This window comes from Microcebus murinus, chromosome 14, assembly GCF_040939455.1.
Source record: "Microcebus murinus isolate Inina chromosome 14, M.murinus_Inina_mat1.0, whole genome shotgun sequence".
In the NCBI taxonomy this organism is placed as follows: domain Eukaryota; kingdom Metazoa; phylum Chordata; class Mammalia; order Primates; family Cheirogaleidae; genus Microcebus; species Microcebus murinus.
In genome coordinates, this window is record NC_134117.1 from 35,869,048 (window position 1) to 35,890,642 (window position 21,595).

The following is a 21,595-nucleotide window of genomic DNA, read 5'->3' on the forward strand; positions in this document are numbered from 1 at the left end:
CCAGCTGATTGACCTATCCAAAGCACCAAAAATTGTTTCTGCTAGATACAATGGTATTCTCATTCCCATGGGACTAAACCCCATTCCCACAGATGACCACAATCCCTGCCAGCTTGCTCTAATTCTGAGATATCCAACATCTTTATCCCACCATCGCCATAGCTATTAAACCAAGTTATAAGAAAAGAACCTCACTGACTTTCTACAGCTGCAATAATATATTGTTGTTTAATGTCATCTCTGAGAAATTTTCTGACATGGTGTAGTCTGAGACATCCATATGTCAATATTGGGTTTGGTTTAAATTTCAGATAGCTAAAAATAAGTCTTTCTCCTCCTTTTGGTTTTAAAGTATAAGCAGATCTAGCTTTTGATGTACAAAGCTTATAAACGAAACAATTTGCTGTCCCCACCCAAAGACAGCTAATGCAGCTCCAGAAAGAAGGGTCTATCTTTAACAGTTTACTCTATGTTCTGACTGTGGTTTCCGTAAGAACATACTGTATACAAACTTTGTTCCTAAGGTTATTTCTGTTGGTGCCAAATTGACTTCAATTCACAAAAATCATGTGGTGCATTCCATGTAACTGGGATGTTTTGTTCTAAAGAAAACAGAGGGATTTTTTCCCTTCAGCAACCATTCCTGTTTATGGAAGATCCACCTCCACAATGGGGATCATACTTAGAATCATTCACCAAATGTGGGTTCAATCCCCAGAAGACAAAGAAAAGACTTTGACCCCTACCTGAGACTAGACTGCAGACTATATCCTATCAGTAGCAGATTAGTAGGGCATTTTATAGATTTGTGGTTAAAAAATAATGTGCTCTCCTACCAAAATCCTGCAATACTAAAATCCTTGGGTCCAAATCCTGTCTCTGATCCTTACTGCTTATGTGGCCATGGACCAGTTATTTAACCTTTATGTTTCCTAATTTATAAAATGAATGTCTACATCTGAAGACAGTTCTGAGATTTGAATGAATTAAATATATAAAGTACTTGGAGCCCTGTCTGGTATATGCTAGTAATAGCAGTCATAAGAGAACCATGTAAAGGAGACAACAGTACTATTTAGGGTATTATCTACGATGGGGGGGAGAGGAGAGAGGGAGAGAGAGAGAGAGAGAGAGAGAGAGAGAGAGAGAGAGAGCGAGCGAGAAAGATTCTTTAAAACAATCATGACCATTTACCAAGACTACAAGAAGCTAAAGTTCTACTAACTAGCCAGGCACCCTCCTGCTTCAGGGCCTTTGAACTGACTTTTCCCTTGACCAGATGCTTCCTCACTGAAATATCTGCATGATCCATTCTCTTACTTATTTTGAGACTTTGGAGTAATAATGATTTCTCAGTGAATCCCACTGTGATCATCCAGTTTAAAATTATACCACTACATTCAATCTGGTACTCTTCACCCCCTTATTTTTTTTTCTTTTCTTCTATTGCACTTTTAACATTCCTTATCATTTATTTATTGTGTTTACTATTATGTAAGTTCCAGGAGTGCAGAGATTTATGCCTGCTTCTTGATGTTATATCCTCAACACCTATAATAGCACTTGACTCATCATCGATCTCTATAAATATTTGTTCAGTGAGTGGACAGCCACACTTTCAAGATTGGAAGCTTTGTTGAAAATGGAGGGGTGGATATTGCAAAGCTTCAACTCAGAATTCCATAAGCAATCCTAATGGGAGCCCCAGGTAGTATGTGTCTCTCCCCTGATAAGGTCCCCAGTAGAAGTCCTAAGGAGAGCAAGTGAGGCAGAACAGTGGCCTGAATCATCAAGATTGCTGACTCAAGGCTCCCAGCATTTGCCTCCTCCACAATAAAGGGAAAAGCAATAAATAGATACCACACATTGAATACAGTACCTAAGGGAGAACACTGAAATTCAACAAGGAGGTGACAAACATCCTCTAAAGCACAGAAACTTGGGATGTCACACAGAGAAGGAAGTGAAAGCAGCCAGGAGGGATCATCTTGGAGCTAAGAGGGACTCCCTGCTACAGAAAAATGGTAAGAAGGAAATCCCTAGAAGTCTACATTTCCACCACATATGTCAATAATCCTAGCTATAAGAGAGCCCCCACAGGCCTCCCAAACCCTGAGCCCAGTATAGGGAGCTTCCTGGAGCCATGTGACTGAAATATTCCAGAAAGAGAATACACACTGGGTTACTCCTACTCCCCAGAACCTAACATTCTGAGAGCAGAATGACCACCAGAGTACATCCTCAGGGCCCATTAGTTCCTACAATTTCATATCCCTAGGGGCTGCCAACATCCTACCACATGAACCTGAAGGTCTCAATATTGTGACACCAGTAGGACCCAGCAGTGTAGTCATTACCCCTTCACCTGAGTTCATGCAGTACACCCCAGGGAACAGGCATTCCAGCACAGCAGGGAGGCTACCCTCCAGGACAGAGGGAGCCAATGCACGCACTCCCCAGAGCCTAAGAGCACCTGCCTAGGAGCCTGAGAACTGGCCTACCTAAGGCCCATTGCCATCCCTGCCGCTGACTCCACCACCTCCAGCGGCAGGGCTTCAGGACCCAAGGTTTCCATTCCCAGCAAAGCCATACCATAACCTATAAAAATAGCTATAGTGTAGGCCACCAAGGCACTCACAGACACTGCTAATGTTAATTACAGCTAAAGAAATCATATAGAGACTACACTACCATGACCAACTAGAGCCAAAGACAAAGCAACCTACCCAAGCAACACATTTACAGAAGAAAATCTTTCTCTATGAAAGCAACTTTATAAAATTGGAGAAGTACAAATATCAACTTGGTGACACAAGAAACATGAAAAAGCAAGAAAACATAACACCTCCACAGAAACACAATAACTTTCCAGTAACAGACTCCAAAGAAAAGGAAATCTATAAAGTGCCTGAAAATAAATTCAATATAATGATCTTAAGGAAATTCAATGAGATACAAGAGAACACAAATAGACAATTCAACACAAGGAGAAAAACAATTCATGATCTGAATAAGAAATTAAAAAAAGAGATAAACATCATTAAAAAAGAATCAAACAGAAATCTTGGAACTGAAGAATTCAATGGATGGAATAGAAAATAAAATTAAGAGCTTTGATAATAAACTAGATCAAGCAGAAGAAAGAATCTCTGAACTTGAAGACTGGGCTTTTGAAATAAATCAGTCAGACCAGAAAAAAGGAAAAAAGAATGAAGGACATATGGAATGTCATTAAGCAAACAAATTTTTGCATTATGGGAGTTTCAGAAGGCAAGTATATGGAAAAAAAAAACCACAGAAAACCTATTTTATGAAATAATAGTTGAAAACTTCCCAGGTCTTGTGAGATATAGACATCCAGATATGGAAAGTTCAAAGATCCCCAAAGAGATACAACCCCAAAAGGTCTTCTCCTATAAAGGTAAATATATTATAGTTAAACTGTCAAAAGTCAACGACAAAGAGAGAATTCTAAAACAATAAGGAGAAAATTCTAAAAACTGCAGGAGAAAAGCATCTAGTCACATATAAGAGAAGCTCTATCAGACTAACAGCAAATTTCTTTCAAAGCCCTATCAGACTAACAGCAGAAACCTTACAAGCCAGAAGAGAATGGGATATATTCCAAGTGCTGAAAGAAGAAAAAACCAAAGAATACTATACCTAGCAAAACTATCCATCAGAAATGAAGGCAAAATAAAGTCTCTCAGACAAGCAAAAACTGAGGGAATTCATCACCCATTGACTGGCCCTACAAGAAATGCTTAGGGAGTCCTACATCTGGAAGCAAAAGGACAATATCTACCATCATGAAAACACATGAAAGTAAAACCTCCCTGGTAGAGCAGATACACAAATAAGACAGAGAAAGGAATCAAATGTTACCACTACAATAAACCACCAAACCACAGAGATAAATAATAATAGAGGAAGAAAGGAACAAAGGATACACAAAACAACAAACAATTAACAAAATGACATAAATAAGTCCTTACCTATCAGTAACAACCTTGAATATAGATAAATTCCCCAACTGAAAGATATAGATTGGCTAAATGGATAATAATAATAATAATAATAAAACCAACTATATACTGCCTACAAGAAATTCACTTCATTCATAAAAACAAATATAGACTGAAAGTGAAGGAAAATAGTATTCCACACAAGCAGAAACCAAACGCAAGCAGGAGTAGCCATACTTATATAAGACAAATAGACTTTATGTCAATAAAAACTTAAAGAGAGACAAAGAAGGTCATTATATAATGATAAAAAAGAATTAATTCAGCAATAGGATATAACAATTCTAAATATATATGCACCCAACACTAGAGCACCCAGATGTATAAAGCAAATATTATTAGATCTAATGGGAAAGACAGACTCCGATATGATAATAGTTGGGGACTTTGCCCCACTTTCAACATTAGACAGATTATCTTGATAGAAAATCAACAAAGAAAACTTGGAATTAAATTTCACTATAGGCCAAATGAACCTGAAAGACATTTAGAGAACATTTCATCCAACAGCTGCAGAAACCCATCCTTCTTACCAACATATAGAACATTCTCTAGGATAGATCATACATTAGGCCACAAAACAAGTCTGAACAAATTTTTAAAAATTGAAATTGTATCAAACATCTTCTCAGACAACAATGGAGTAAAAGTAGAAATCAATAAGAGGAGGAACTTAGGAAACTGCTCAAACATATGAAAATTAAAGAACATGCACCTGAATGATAAATGGGCCAATGAATAAATCAAAAAGAAATCAAAATATTTCTTAAAACTAATAAGAATAGAAACACAACATACCAAAATCTATGGGACACAGCAGAAGCAGTACTAAGAAGAAAGTTTATAGCAATAAATGCCTATATCAGAAAAGTAGAAAGGTTTTAAGTAAACAACCTAATAATGCACCTAAAAGAACCTGAAAAGCAAGAATGAACCAAACCCAAAATGTATAGAAGGAGAGAAATAATAAAGATCAGAGCAGAACTAAATGAAATAGAGACAAGAATAATTACAAAAGATCAACAAAACAAAAAGTTGGGTTTTTGAAAAAATAAAAAAAATCAACAAAACCTTAGGTAGACTAAAGAAAAAAGGGAGATGGCCCAAATAAATAAAATCATAAATGCAAAAGGAGGCATTACAACTGATACCACAGAAATACAAAGGATCATTAAAGACTACATGCCAACAAATTGGAAAACCTACAGCAAATGAATGACTTCCTGGACATGTGTAACTTATCAAGATTGAACCAGGAAGCAATACACCTGAACAGACCAATAATAAGCAACAAGATTGAATCAGTAATAAAACATCTCCCAACAAAGAAGAGTTAAGAATCAGATGGCTTTACTACTGAATTCTACCGAACTTTCAAAGAAGAACTAACTAATTCTTCTCAACTATGCCAAAAAATTGAAGAGGAGGGCATTCTTCCTAATTCATTCCACAAAGACAGTACTACCCTGACATTAAAACCAAACAAGGACACAAAAACAACAACAACAAAACTACAGGCCAATACCCCTGCTGAATATACATGCAAAAGTCCTCAACAAAATACTAGCAAACTAAATCCAGCAGCACATGAAAAAGATAACATACCATAATCAAGTGGGATTCATCCCAGGAATGTAGAGATGATGGTTCAACATATGAAAATCAATAAATGTGATACATCACATCAACAGCATGAAGAACAAAGAAACACATGATCATCTCAATAGATGCCAAAAAAGCATCAGACTAAAATGCAGAAGCACAGCAAAGGAAAAACAATCACAGAGTGAAAAGACAACCTATAGAATGAGAGAAAATACTTGCAAATTCTCCATCTGACAAGAAACTAATATCCAGAATATATAAGGAACTCAAAAAACTCAACAGCAAAAAAAAATAATAATAATAATCCAATTTAAAAATGGGCAAAAGATATAATAGATACTCCTCAGAAGGAGACATAAATGGCCAAAAAGTATATGAAAAGCACTCAACATCATTAATCATCAGGGAAATGCAAATCAATGTGGTTGACAATTGTAATCACATCTTGAAAAACGTTGTTTAGTTCAGGTGACATTTTTCAGCTAGACAGCATTTCTCTATGCGTGACACAGTGCGCAGACCCACATTCAGATGCAACCCTTGACCCAGGTAGTGAAACCAGAAAGCTGTCCAGTCATGGCAGCTGCTCTGTCCATGCGTATACCAACATGAAATGACCAGTTCAGTTTTCGTGAAATGTAACCATTCAAAGACTTGAGTTATTCTGCTGCTGTGGTTTTGGTTGGCAACAAAAGTGTACATAACATATCCTCATGCACATTCTCCTGAAAAATACATCACACAAAAACAAGCATTATTGCCTTGTTGTCAAAATCAGTGGACTCGTCAACCTGGATTGTGTACCACAGTGACTCATTAATCCTCTCTAATAATTGTGCCTCAATATCCTCTGCTGTTTCATCAATTTATCTAGCCATGGTGCTAGATAAAAGAAGAATACAAGCCACCTTTTGAACTACAGCCTCTCCTAAAAGTTCGGGACAAATGTCCTTAGCAGCAGGCAGGATCAACAATTCACCAATAGTAAAGGGCTTCTTAGCTTTAGCAGTGCAGTTAGCTACTAAAATGATGCTCTCAGTGCAGACACATCTGAGGAAGCGGTAGTCGTCCATAATTGCTTCTGTTCTTCATGTTCACATTTTTTTCTTTTGAAAAATTCCAAAGCCTTGTCTTTTAAAGCAAGGTGCTTGGTCTCCATGTGGCAAAGCAGTTTTGAAGGTTTCATGGCTTCATTGGATAGCTGGTCACCACATATTACACAAAGTGGGCTTGGAGAATGTGAATCACCTGTTGCTATGAACCCTTAATCTAAGTAGGACTCTTGATATTTTCTTTTAAATGCAGCTTTCATTTTGTTGGCAGTTTTATAGTCTTCTGCTGTCTCATCAATGGGTCTTTCCCTCTTTTCAAAGAAGCTTTCCAGCAATGGTTTTTTTTTTTTTTTTACTCATTTTTGCTAGGGTTACCTTGTGGGCTTACCAAAACCATGACTGAGACAAAGGAGCATGTGTGAGAATGCGGTGCAAATGGAAGTGGTAAATAAAATAATGGGCAGGCCATGCATGGACTAAAATAAGTGTTGAATTCTCACTTAAAGCCTGCCACCAGATGCAGCTTTACAATTTAAGTAAGATTTTTTTATTTTTATTTTTTTGTAGAGATGGGTTCTTTCTATGTTACTCAGGCTGGTCTTGAACCCCTGACCTCAAGTGATCCTCCCACCTCAGCCTCCCACAGTGCTAGGATTACAGGCATGAGCCACCACACCTGGCTAGAGACCATTTTTCTGAATATTTTTTCAAGTCATAACAAGAATCCTCAGACGTCTGGCTTACAATGTTTTTCATTGCCTCCTGCTGCCCAACTACTAAGCTATTTATTTTGGATTTTTTTATAGAGTACCCAACTTGCAATAGCAAATTTAATGTTAGGTAAGATATAGTATAATCTGCTATTTCAATGAATCCAAGGTGCAGTGGCTTAAACAAGACAATTTATTTTATTTCAGTGATTTTAAGACACAATTTTTTCACTTTTAAATGGTAATGTTTTATAATCAATGACATTTTAGCACTGTGTCTTAGTTTAATCGGCTATGTATGTTTTTCTTCTCAAGGTTATACAAAATAATAGCACCTTTGCAATTTATGACATTACAGATTTCATTTTTCTCTCGTATAATAGTCCAGACATTGGCAATCCAGGATTGGTAGGGTAGCATTATCATACTTAACATATGACTCCCCTATTTGGGTCCAAGGTGGCTCCTCCAGCTTTTTCATCACTTACTGGCCAGCAAAAATGTGAAAAGTGGCAGGGAAGTCCATGTTCATTTCCTCTAAGGGCACAGCTATAAGTAATACATATCATTTCCACCCCATCCATTAGGCATCTCAAGTCACATGTTGACACATACTTCTAAAAAGACTTAGAAATACAGTCTCTTTCCAGACAGTGATATTCCCAGATAAAACTCAGCAGTTCTTCCATGATAGGGAAAGGAAAGAATGGACATTGGTAATCACCTAGCAACCCTTACCATACCTCGCCTCCAAATTCCTGTTTCCTCAGCTAATGCATTATCTCTCGATTCACTATTTCATCAAAGCCAATGTGAAACTCCATAAATTCCTTGATTTCTCCAAATCACTCACTCAAGGCAATTTACATTTATGGAGGTAGAGTTTACTAAAGCCATGGCTATTGGAAAGGCAAGATTTCCATCATAGCAATGAAAGAAACTCCAAACCAAATAGCAGATATCTCTATTCTTGGAAGTCTTTCCATATCTTAATAGTCACGGTGCCAGGGACTTTTACAATCTCATTGTCTTCTCCCATTCCTCCTCCTCTCTGCTTTCTTCTCCCTTACCACACTCTGTCATTTGTTCAGCTTATATACAACGCAGAGCAAGAGTACTCTCTCTTCACTTTCCTCCAGCCCTGTCAACCCATGCTTTTAGGAGTCTCGCTTTTGTCATTAACAGCTTATCATGGACTCTCCTAAATAATGATACATACTCTGCCTGAAAGAAATTTTGATGGAGCCAACTGCAAAGACAATAATATTATCATGCTGCTTCAGAAGACTGTCAGGGGACCCCGAGACGAGACAGGTAGAGAAGAAGTCAAAGCCAGATGCCCAAAATTCTACCAGATGTAATCTGGCAGAAACCTAAGATGGAAAAGGTGGAACTCAACAAATACAAAAACCTGACTGTTGTCTTAATGCTTTGTGAGTCATTTAGAAAACAAGTCCATAAAGTGATACTTATTTTCTGCCTTGTTAGCCCTCTAACAATATAATCTTCCATATTTGTCTACCAGTTTCCTCACTAAGGTCTTTAACAATGTCACCACCATCCACACATCAATGAAGCTGTCTGCTCAGTTGTCAAATCCATAGTTCTTCCTTAAATGCCAGTAACTAGGCATTAATGAGCCCCCAGCTTCAGGAAGCAGCCATTTATCTTTGCTCTTGTCTTCCTGGTTCCTGTATATCATCTATTCATATTTGCTTTCCTCGTGCCTGGGTATCTGCTATTTATATTCTCTTTCCCTACATTTTATTTGAACTGGAAACGTGTCTATTGGTGCTGGCATTAAAATACTCAAGTCCCATTCTGCGTGGGGCCTGACACTATTGATTTCCATCCAGCTTTCCCAGCATCTGTAGCTTACTACAAAGCCTGGGAGTTCAGTTGGGACGGATGTCAGATCCTGCCAGCATTCTGGCACAGGCGCAGTGGGTTCTAGCATGCCTTCAACAGCGTTGTATAATTCTGGCCATCTGAAGGGTGGTGAGAGTCTGGTGGCCTCATGCCACTCATTGTCAGCCTCCAGGTTTGGGTCAATTCCTGTAAATTTGGGTCAGTTCCTGTAATGGTTGAATCACACTAGCAACAGCCCCTCTTAATGAGAAGTAGACTTTTAGGATTTGCTTTCATGGAATTATATGTGAATGCCTCATATGGTCAAAAGAAAGAAGCTCTGCACGCCTATATTTAAATGCTGCAAGTAATTCCCGCTCACTCTAACTCTATCCAGATGTGGGTACTCTGTGCCCATGTAAATTAGATGGCTTTCTTTCTTTTCGGCCTTGTCGAGAATCTGCACTCTGACTCACACAGAAAAAAAAAAAAAATGGAAAGAATGTGTGGCAACTACACACAGGACATGCTTTTTTAATAGTACAAGCTCTGTTAAAGGGAAAATCGGTGCTTTTGTGCTGCAAACAACAGCATTTGCATTTCGAGGGGCTAGACACTATTGCTCAGTACCAACCATGTCAACGATGGCCTTTAGTCCTGGGTGTCAGCTATTCCCATAGTTGAATTTCTGGTTTGGGTTCTAAGTATTCTTGACTAGGAGCCACATCTGTTCTCTGCCCCCAGCCTTGCTGCAGTGACATTCTAAAAGGGAAGAATTATTTTGAGATAATGGGCCCTCTGTAGTGCCTACAGCATTTTCCATTCTATTCCTCTCTCTTAAGTAGTGAACTGCAGTCAGGCAAATGTGGGCACCAAAAACCCTGAACACAAAAAGCAATTCACATTGCCCATCATGTTTTGTGTTCCACAGAGTGTCTCATTTAAAACACATCCCACTAGAGGCCCATTTCACTAAATTGGGCTCTTACAAAATGGAAAAAAAATTTAAAAAGAAGGGGGAAGAAAAGGCAATCCGTCTCCTTTTTTCTATTCTCGACTCCTTTACTGATTGCTCTTTGGAAAAGTTTGTTCTGTGCCTGGCAGAATTGAATTAATCTTCAGTCCACCTTCACCCCAAACTCATCCTTCATCTTGTGAGGCAGCAGTGGGGAGAGACCCACCCCTGCAAGAGGGGCTTGTAGGCACCAAAGGTAACGACCTTACCTTTTCACGGGACAGCACCCCAGCTGCTCCCCGAGCCGCTGTCTGGCTCCAGATTCTGCCCCAGTCACTTTCGAATGCCATGTGACGTGTGTGTTTATTTACCCCCTAACTAAGTGTGAGGCTGAGAAATAAAATTCAGAATAAACAGAATAAATCATAACTGAGATTCATGTGTCATTGATCCATAAATACCTTAGAACGATAAAACCACATGACACTGACCGAGTTCTTCCAGTTTACAAAGAGCCTTCTTATCCAATATCATGTTTGATTCCTGCAGCCTTCTGTGAAGCAGGCAGGGCAAGTTTACTACTCAGGGTTTACAGACGAGAAAAATGAAACAGGGAGGTGTGTTAACTCTCGCAAGATCGCAGACCTTATAACAAGAGGAAGACAGGAACTGAGCTTCTGGTTTCCAAGCCCAAAGAGATTTTCACCACATTTTAAACAGACCCCCCCCCCCAATATCATCACCTTCTGACTGTCTAACTTGTCAGTCCCTTGAAGGTGGGAATTTCAGGTCTGACACTTATTTAGGAGAAGGGTGAACAACCGTCCCCATTTGCCTGGTACTCTTGGTGCTAAAACTGGGACTGTCCTGGGAAAACCAAGATAGTTGTTCACCCCAGCAGGCAGGACTTCTAGCACCAAGAGAGTCTGTTGTCACCACGCTCCCACTCTGCCATCAAACACCATTCTCAGGCAATGGTGCTATTTCCGGAGGACACCTGTACCAAATGCTTTCAGAAAAAAGGAAGATATCCCAAGACCCAGATCTGTTGATGAGACACGTAGGTATCCCTCTGCAGCACTGCCCCAAGAAGGCACCAGTACCAGGCTAATTAAAGAAACAGTCAGTCTGCTCCTTGGAGTGCGTCCTGCACCAGTAACTCTAAAATCATCATGCCCCAGGCAGTCAGAGATCAGCCCTCCCACCTGGCCGGAGGAAGCCCTGTGAAGCCCTGTGACACCTGGGAGAGTGGTGGGTTGAGTAGGAAGGAGAAAAATTAGAGACTTGCCTGTGACTTTTTTCCCCCAGTGACCTTGAGTTCTTAGAGATTATTCATCTTTGATGGGTGAGTTTACTCCACCAAAGAAAGACTGATGCTGTCAATTTTACATTAATTTTGTGCACTAGATGCCCTCCTGCTCAAAACCAAACAGGGCCTATATTCTCTGTGCCTGTGATGCAGAAGCCAGCCTGGTCCATGTTCTGTATATCAGCCCAAATGTGGCAATCTGTGTCAAAACTCCTAAAAATGTTCATACACTTGGACCCAGACAGCAGAGACACATATATTAATAATACTACAATATCAGTAAGTTCAGTGTAGCAGAGATATCATGTTGCCATTCAACTTGGATTGCTGGGGGTTCGGGAAGATCTGAATCTGTCTGGATCGTGGTAGGACCAGCTACAAGAGAACTGGAGTTGTGTTCACTGTTGGGGTTTAGAATGGGGACTGGCATGGTGGTGCTGAAGTCAAGTTCTAGGTTGGGGGTGGTGAGAGAGGTAAACAAGGGGCTGGAAAGTATCCTAGGAAGCAGCTGGGTCAGATGGAAGGAGCCAGGCATGTGGAGTTCAGCCTCAAAGGCACGCTATGGCAAAATGAAGGTTGATATCTTGGCTATGTCCTCACCCATGCTCTGGAGGCACGTGTAAGGGCTGAAAAGAGGGACAGCTAAAAGGGAAAACTATGAGAATCGCTTCATTGAACTCTGTGCTACCTGGGCCCCAGGGAACACTGCCTTGGGAACCTTTAGGGAGAAGGCAAGTCACGTGAAGGAGAGAGTTGTTCTCCAACTCTGCCACAAGACTCTGCACAGGTTGGGCACCATGAGGACCCCAGGTAGCCACTAGCCATGAAATACTGTGCCTGGAGCAGTAGGAGAGGCCATGATTCAGCTCAAGCCATAGAAGGGCCACCCCAATGGCCAAGGCAACTGAGCATCAGGAAAGGTGGAGGGAGGGGACTGTCCCTGCACATGCACACAGGTGAGTCAGCTTCCAAGGATGCAGAGGAAGTCGTCAGGACCTTGAGGGGTGGGGCTGGATTAACTATCACAATGTATAATACAACACACCAAATGTCCAACAGAAGAAGTGGATTATGTTATAGAAGAGAGAACAGAGCCATATGAGGGAATATCATGTAAGCATTAAAAATGGTGCTCTAGTATGGCATTTAATTATAAAAAATTATTATGATATACTAAATTTATAAAAAGTTGGTAATACATGTGTGGATATATACTATATATGTGTACATTCATGTATGTATCATATATATAAAAATATACACACTGACACATAAGGATTCCTCAGACCTTACCAGACAATAAAAAAATAATAAATTTTATCTTCCTGTTTTCTATATGAGACTCTAAGTTCCTTGGGAAGAAGTACTTTATCTGTCTTATTCACCTTGATATTCTTAAAACCCAGAACACATGGCTCATTGTCTACAATCAATAAATGTTTATCAGATAAAATGGATGGCTGTTGCAGCCCAGACTCCTACCTGGATAATTCTTAGAAATTAGGCTGTCTCAAAATACTCCTCAGTAGTTCTCAAAAGTCTCCAGAAAGGGGTTCCATGGAACCCCATCAGGGCCAGCCTCGGCAGCCACCCAGGTCTCCCTCTTTTGTCACACCTACCCTTGCCCTCTGACCGTGAAAGGTCACTGTCACATCCAAAGGTTCACTTCTAATACTTGGAGTGCCAATGCACTACCGGGTTTGATTCAGAAGATGGAAAAATGCCTCCCTTCCCAATTCCGTACCACACTTTGCCACTAAGACCCAAGCAGCTCTGCTTTGCCTAGAAACTGGCAGTCTCTCTTGAGCAGTTGTGTGATTTTTGGCCCTCTGCCTTCTAACCATAAAAGTTCAAATTCAATAAAAGGTTTGGGCAGGGATAGACACTGTACTATACACACCAACCTTTCTGCTCTCCCCATCAACTCCTCTCGCATTAGAATGTGCAAATCGATTCCAGGCAGAGGCAGGAGCATGTTTTCAGCACTAATTGCAACTGGTCCTCAGCTCCACCCGTCAAAAACTCCTGAAGGTGAGATAGAGAGTTAGAGAGAGAGAGAGATGATGAAGCTCAAGGGGCACCGTGAATGACAATTCTCTTTTCTGCAGATGTCTGAACCAGGGAAGAGACAATCTAAAGGAGAAGGCAGACAAAGAAGCCCCAACTATCACCTTCACTGCTGGCTGGGCTGCTCAACTGCTAATTCTCACGTATTGTGGCTTACACCTGTGGGTAAGTGACTTTCCTGATCCTTAACTCCTAACCAGCCAGACTGAACCACATGGCCACCCATAGGCCTCCAGTAAACCTACCACTGAGCTTGCTGCATGACTGAGAGTAAGTGAGACCACACGTCCTGGACAGGAGCACACTCCCACACACAAAGAGAAGTGGGAGTTGTGCTGTTCATAACTAGTTCCTCTTCTAAACTTGCCGATTCAGTAATATTCCACCTCCCCGGGAGCCAGGCAAAGGCTAAGATAAGCACCACCTAGGAGTACTGTGGTTAGGGCGTGTTCTTCAACATGGGAAGAAGCATCAGGAATAAGAAATAAATTTCCTCCTGGTGACAGAGACAGAGACAGAACTATATGAAGGATAAAGATGGTAGGTCAATAGTCGTTATTCTTGGGTGCTGCAATTATGGGTGATTTTTATTTTCTTCCGTGTGTGTGTGTGTGTGTGTGTGTGTGTATGTGTGTGTAACTTTCCACATTTTCTAAATGTAATAAATTTTAACTCAAACTGGAATAGAAAAGTAATTATTTGGAGTAGTATATCAAATAAAACCATAAAGGGAAAGTAAAAAAGAAAGAGCATCCCACAGCCATCCCAGCTCCTGCCTGGAAGACACACCTATTGCCATCCGATGGCATCTCACCTGGGTTGGTGGCCTTTAGAAAGAACCTACTTACATCACAGAAAGAAACTTTAGGTTTCAGGCTCAGGGAAGGAAGTGACTCAGAAAATTTCAGGCTGAGGACTAAAAATGCAGCAAGAAATTGTCCACGTGAAGCTCTCCAAAGACATGATGAGAGCCCAGTGACCTTCTCTAATCACTTTCTGCAGATTCCAGAGAGAATAAATGGTTGGCCAGACTGTAAATCTATAGGGAGACGACTCTTACCAACTCTTACTGGGTATGAGGATGTGGGGTAAGGAGAACCCCAGTGAGGGGTGAGAAGAACCTGCAACACTATGTCAGGAGCACAGAATAGCAGAGCTGGGAGAATCCTTGCAGAATGGAGAGAGCCTGGTGTTCAGCACCCTAAATTCACTGTTAAGGAGACAGAGAATGGGGAATCCAGGGGGTCGATGAAGATTCTACAATTCTTTAGGGGCATAAGAGTATCTTCAACTTTTCTTCCTCTCTTTCTCAGTTACCAATTATAAATGGCATGTTGCCAAAAGTAGAAGAGTCTAAAGGGATCGTTGAAAGGAAGTCATCTGGGCTTGACAACACCCTCTTTATAAACACGACCAGTTTTTATGACCCACAGAAGGGAGCCTAGGAGTAAAAGTTACGCCATTGCACAAAGTATGATCACTGGGACTCTGCTTCCACGGAATAGCTGTAGGTATTAATGGGAAAAGAGGACTGAGGGAATGGCTTTGGGAAACACTGGGTTAAACGGTGTTTCAAATTGACTCCTGACTGTGAATACGTTTGTGAATCTGCATTTCAAGTGTCTATGACCATAGAAACTCCATTCATCTTGAAGGCCAAATGTTATACAGATATAATTTGGGTAATGCTGAGATACAGGGTCACTGCCTTAGGCAGAATCCATGATTTATTCAGAACAACCATGGCTGGGTTGTCTGTGGCTGTGGCCTTCCATACTGTACCCTGAGCCTTTTCTGAGACAGTTAAAAACTCTACTCAAGAAAGTTTTCATACAGTAATCTGCTATCTGGGACTGTATGCCTGTTTATTTTCATTTTGCTAATTCTTTTCCTCCATCATCTGTAATTCCAAATTCTTTTTTTTTTTTTTACATTGTGAAAGATACAATGAAATGTCTTCCTAAAACTTCAGCATTATTTTTATCACAAGCTTCTTTTTTGTTGGACTATAGAACTATACCAAATAAGACCAAAAAGAAAATCAGTAATGTCTAACAGAAGATCCTAGGCAGGAAACAAATCAAACAACCTCGATTTGAACAATATCTGTTCAAACGTTTCTAAATGACAGCACTGCAAGAAAATATGAGCTATTGATTTTATGATTTTGATTGCTTTTATATTTCAAAAAAATATGTTCCCTTGTCAAATTGGAGTTTGAAAAGGCATCTGTCGCTGGAATAAACCATGGTGCCTTTAGATACAACGTTGTATGGAGACAAGTAGGTGGCAAATGAAATGCTATATAGACAAACAATCCTGTGTGCAGACCTTGCTGTGAATGGGCTGTTTTCTTAGCAGTTCCCAAATACCCAATCAAGAAATATGCTTAACATTGATCTCAATTATCATTAGAATCTGCAGTGCCAGCAGCTAAATCAAGGTACAAAGAAAAGTCAAGGGTAAAGTGACAAGACCTACGTGTGAACTGGAGAGACATGATCACTAGAGTCAAGAGTATGTGTTGGTGAGGCCACTTAATGACAAAATGCTTTCCTTTGTTTCTAACCTATTTCTAGGTATAGGAATACTCTTGATGAATGTGATCAAAAATATATTTATAACAGCTTTGCATAAGTTCTTAGAAGTCATCCAAACTGTCAGAAGTGTGTCACTCTTAGTAAAGACTATTTAAAACTTAGCACATACAGTCTTTGATATAAGATCCTTTTCTCTCTGTGAGAAAATAGCACAATTTCCTTCCCCAAACTAAATTCCCCAAATGAGTGGTACCACAGAGAGAAACCCACTGCCAGTGAATCCAGGGCCACAAAGAGAAGTTATGTTCAAGAGTTTGTGTGTAGGCAAGTGTGTAAAACACACTTTAGATTAAACTCTGGCACACATACAGCAGGGAAAACAATTAACACATGGATTCAATGTATTAATATGTCTCTACCTCCAAATTTGATTCTTTTATTTTCATTTTGTGTTGCTTAAATAACATGTCCTACTGTTTCACGGTCACCAGTGAGAGAACATTGGTCTTTATGATCTACAAACCTTCTATTTCATAAACAGGAGCCCATCTTAGCAAATACTTTCTCAAAAAGCCGTAATTAAGGAAATCTTTATCCTTGTACATGGAAATGTTCATAGAAACATAATTAATTCATTTCTTAAATTCTTCTCCCTTGCTGTGAAAATTAGTCTGCATTGGCTGTTTAGAAAGGGTTTTAATTTTGCAGGGGACAGGGGAGGAGTAGGTGGAGCCAGCACTGCACAGAGGGGTGGGGGTGGTGGCTCTTTCAAAGCGACAGGCTGGAGCAATAGCTGTAATAGAGGAGAGCTCTGGGGAGAGGAAAATATGGGCATAGCAGGCAAGTTCAAGGCAAGACCCCCTTCCCTTCGCTCTACACTTCCCCATCCCCATTCAGGCTATGCTGTCAGACACTAGGTGTTTCCTGCACTCCAACATTCACAGAAAAAAAGTTTTTTACAATTAACTATAAAGTGACAATACTACATCACAGCAGATACTTTATATGAGATAAAGTGGAGGGGGGAGGTAATATATATACACTATTATATATAATTTCTCCGGGGTAAATGAAAGGCATGAACCTCCACAGCCAAGATGGGCAGGGAAGGGTTTGGGGATCTTGCTGACATGGCTTTGAGCAAGAGGAACTTGAAGCAAGGCTCTTAGACCTCTGTGAGATCAGACCGGGCTTTAGGCGGGATAACCCAAGACACAGGGTGAAGTTTCAGGGAAGCTGGTGGGCTCACCTGGGAGTGACCCATGGGGACTGCTGGGATGTCACCTGTCAGGGGCAGAATGTGGAAAAGGCCAAAGTTTAGCAAGTAAACGTGAGACCCTGTGAGCACAAAGAGAGTAAAATACAGACATGGGAGAGAGAGCAGAAAAGGCAAGAAACAAGCCTGGGAGGGGAACACAAGGTGCATTTGGGGTGGGGAGTGGAGGAGGATATGCATCATTCTCATTTATGGAATGAGAATTCCACCCTGGAAATTTGAAGCCAGTTAGTCATTCCTGAAATTCCTGATCCTGGTGAACTTCTCCACAGGAAGACAGGGCCCATCTCCATGTATGTGGGTAATAGTCTCCTTTTCTGGGCATTTTATTTGCTGTGATAAAATGCCTTATTGCCTTCGCCTCCATTAAACTGCAGGACTCAAATTATGTAAGATTTTAGGGTACTCCATTCATACCAGGACAAGTCAAAAGCCGCCGTTACTGTGTTTCTGTGATACAGATACATTTCAAAACAAAACATGAGCCATGCCCTTGCATTTTGCGAAAGTGGATCCTATTGAATCGTGAATAAGTTTACACAGTCTTTATCACTCTGTTTTAAAGATGTTTTCATTTTGTTTTGGTCCATGTCCCAAATCGTATTTTGTTTTAGACTTCTGCTCATTTTCTTTTGCTTGTGAAGAACTACTTAAGGCCGGGTCTCCATTTCCTCAAACATTCTGGTTAAAAATGAATTATTGATTGGAGAAAAAGTAATCCTATCATCCTGGATGCCTTGTTTTCTTCCTTGGTTCTGGCCGCCTGTTCACCACCAGCTCTTTCCAGCCTCTGTCTGAGAAGCAAATGCACCAGGTCAAAGGCAGAAACAGAACTCGGAGCAGGTGGGATGGGAGAGGAAATGGGAAGGGCGCGGTGCTGATGGAGTCCTACCAAGATGGTGTCACGACAGGAATTGGCCGTGGCAGTCAGAAAGATTCTTCCATGTCAAGGCTTATGTGGATAATGGCTGGTAAAAGATTGATAGAAAAGGTTTTAATCACCGGCAGTCAAAAAAGGACTAAAAGAAGAATCAAAAGCACAACATTTGACTGCAAACTCTTTGGCTTTGAGCCTCAATAGAAAACCATGCTAAAAGTTTGAGATAGTCTGTGTGAAATATAGTTTTGAAAAAAGAGTAATTTCTGTTTACAAGCTGGATAAACTTGGATAACACAGAGATACTCTTAGACTGAGTCATACACCAGGACAAGGATGACTAGAATTGACCATCAGAAAGAAACAGAAAACAGCCAGGAAGAAACCTGAAGCTGAGTGTTTTGTTTTTCCTTGTGTAGAACAAGTTCACCAAAGGAAACGAACATTTTGCATTAAAGAGACAGTCTAGAAATGAAATAAAATACTCACAAGTCCTGAAACTATTCAAGGAGCCCTGAGAGACCCCCATCAGCGCGAAGTGTCAGAAATTGACCTGAACATTGAGAACATGCCAAGCAGCAGTTCTCAATCTCAGATGGTCATGGGGTGGGAAGTTCTTACTCTGGAAAGAGAAAAATTGCAGCCATTGGGAATCTATGGGAGCTATCATTGAGTCATTTTGATCCTAGAAGCAACATGGCTGCATTTCCCAGTGATAGGAAATTTAAAAAGCAAACATTTTGGATGTTTCGTTACCAAAGATTTGGGCTCAGGCCAATACCAGTGATATATCAAATACCAGTGATGTCAAAGACTCAAGTGCAACATGATCTCCAAGATCCTGCAGCCAAAGATGCCTGCGGTCCAGTGTTGTCAGGAAAAGCATCACAAGAGTTGGCAGGAGGTCATGAAGTCCACTGTGGCCTGGACAGGGGGTCAGCCAGGAAGGCTGAGTTAGGAGGATAAAGGTAGGAGGTTAACTCTAATGTGGTCCTGTAAAATAATTCTAGAAACAGTTTTAATCCCATCTATTTCTATAGACCTTTACCGATAGAGACCTTTAAAATGCATTTTTTATCTCATTTAATTTCTGCAATCAAAGGACCTGGCTTCGAATTCAGTCTTTACCAATTCTTAATCACGGTGATCTGGGGCCAGTCACCTCTATGAGCTGAAGCCTCCCCATCTGTGAAACGAGGATAAGAAAAATATGGACTTCCAAGTATTACAATGAGATAACAGATAATAAAGCAAAGCTTTTCACACAAGCCCTGAAAAATAGTAAGTACTCTATAGATTTCGTATAGTTTTGAAAAGTTATTAATAGACCTCACACTACACCCGTGAAGTGCCCAGAGCAGATATTACCATCCCATGTTACCAGTGAGGAAACGAAGAAAACTAAAGCTCAGAAAGTGACTTGCCAAATATTGTGAATGTGCAGACCCCCAGAGAAGTGAGAAGATAAGAGGGCTCTGAACAGTGGCATTCTGGAGTCGTGTATCCTCGTGTTTGCACCCCGTCACAGCGGGGGAAAGGTCAGAGGAGTAAATGAGTTTCAGATTTTTAAGCCAAAGGGAAATCTTGACAGAAACTCTTCCAATGTTTTCCTTGCATCTCAGAGGCAGGACCATTCTGATTCTCACCTGGGAAGCTTTAAGTTATGTGGTCAGGAGGCTCTCAGGAGACAGCAGGGTCCAAAAAAGGTAGGGGATGGTGTTGCCCCTGGGAGAAAGGTGTACGCCGGCAGCCTGGACGCCCCCCCTGGTGCACGTGGTGGTGCATGGCGAGGACCCACTTTCACACGTCAGCAGAGCCAAGGGCACATGGCTGCCCTCTGGTCAAAGCTGTCAGCCCATACCAGGAACTGTGGACTTTCTGGAACCCCTGTGAACTGACTCATTGTGGAGACAGCTGAGAACTTACTCCTTAAAGCACCCGAAACTGGATGAACTATTACTGTTACCATTGTAATGAAAACGTGTGAATGGGTCACAGACGTTGAGTCCATGGAGTGTGACTGGGCCTTTCCTTGGCAACGCGAGGGCATCCTAATGAACATCCGTGATGACACTGGGTTGTACACACTCATCCTCCGGGGAAATTTTGAAGCATGTTAGAAAGAAGTTTCCACTAAACTAAATATTTCCAGATTACTGACAGGGCTTTCTTAGCAGTTCTCTGTGCTTCATGTCATATTATGTTTGTCTTGTCTCTTACCTTTAACACTATCTTGCCCTTGCTTGTCTATATCTAGCTTTTGTTCTCTCCAAACCCCTTTAATTTACCTTTTCTCATCTACTATAGACAGCCAAGCTTTGTAAAATAGGTTGTAAAATAAATATAAATAACACTTTTAAAGGGTAAATTTTATGATATCTGAATTCTATCTCAATAAAGCCATTTTTAAAGCAATTGAAAATGATAAATTCTTACAAAAGGGGAGAAATCACATCACTCTGTTTATATTGATAATAAACTATTTCACTCTTTTATTTAAAAATAAAAAAGCCCAAATAGGCTCTGACTGAGGATTTAGAATTCCTCCAGAAGTAATATGCCTAAGAGTTAATGTACGGCCTTGGAGACATCTATTTTTATTTACTCAGGTGCTTTTTTTGGCTTAGGTCTTAATTCTGTAAGTGTAATTAATTTTAGTAAGATGTAATATGACAGTAGGTTCTTTGATTAAAGCCTCGTCTCTATCCTTGGCCCATTCATTTGCCATTTTTAGATGGCCTACTACGTGTCAGGCCCTAGTAATAAACATGCAAACCTAAGCAACTCATGAACAAATAAATCCTAGTGTGGCTTTTTAGGTGTGGATTTCTAGGAAGTATAAATTTTACCTGCTTCCTTGATTTTTTTTTCCCCACAATAACTACATGGCCCCTGAATCCAATCAGTCCCCAGAGATGCATCATAACCAGCCAACTGGGAATCCAGCCCATTGTTGGAAAGCTGGCCCATAGAGTGGGGATGCCTGAACAGAGAAAAATGCTGAACAGTATTCAGAGAGCTACTTTCAGTTGTTGCATTCCCTAGTACTTTTCCACGGAGCATTTAGAACCTTGTTACTCAAAGTATCATTGCTGAGAACAGCAGCAGCAGCAGCATTACCTGGTAGTGTGTGAGAAATACAAAATCTGAGGCTCCACCCAAGACCTATTAAATTAGAAGCAACCTTTTAACAAGATGCGCAAGTGATTCATATGCTCATTAAAGTTTGAAAAGCACTGATCTAGATACTATTGCACACTAGCATGCCTGAAACACCTGGCACTTCACCCACTGCAATAACCATGGCTTTTAGAGCCCTTAAATGAATATT

At 40.5% G+C, this 21,595-nt stretch overlaps 1 long non-coding RNA gene across 3 annotated transcripts in view; it reads right to left on the minus strand.

The window, feature by feature from the left end:
* Window positions 1-21,595, minus strand: part of LOC105870316 (uncharacterized) — an 81,242-nt gene that overhangs the window by 25,462 nt on the left and 34,185 nt on the right. Inside the window, exons 7-8 of one of the 3 annotated variants that reach the window (XR_012922889.1) lie at window positions 18,280-18,355; window positions 12,836-18,181 (exon numbers count right to left, since the gene is read on the minus strand). The exons of the other annotated variants lie outside the window; for them this stretch is intronic. This is a non-coding gene — a long non-coding RNA (uncharacterized LOC105870316). Of the gene's footprint in view, window positions 1-12,835; window positions 18,182-18,279; window positions 18,356-21,595 lie in introns of those variants that run through there. 3 annotated transcript variants of the gene reach the window in all.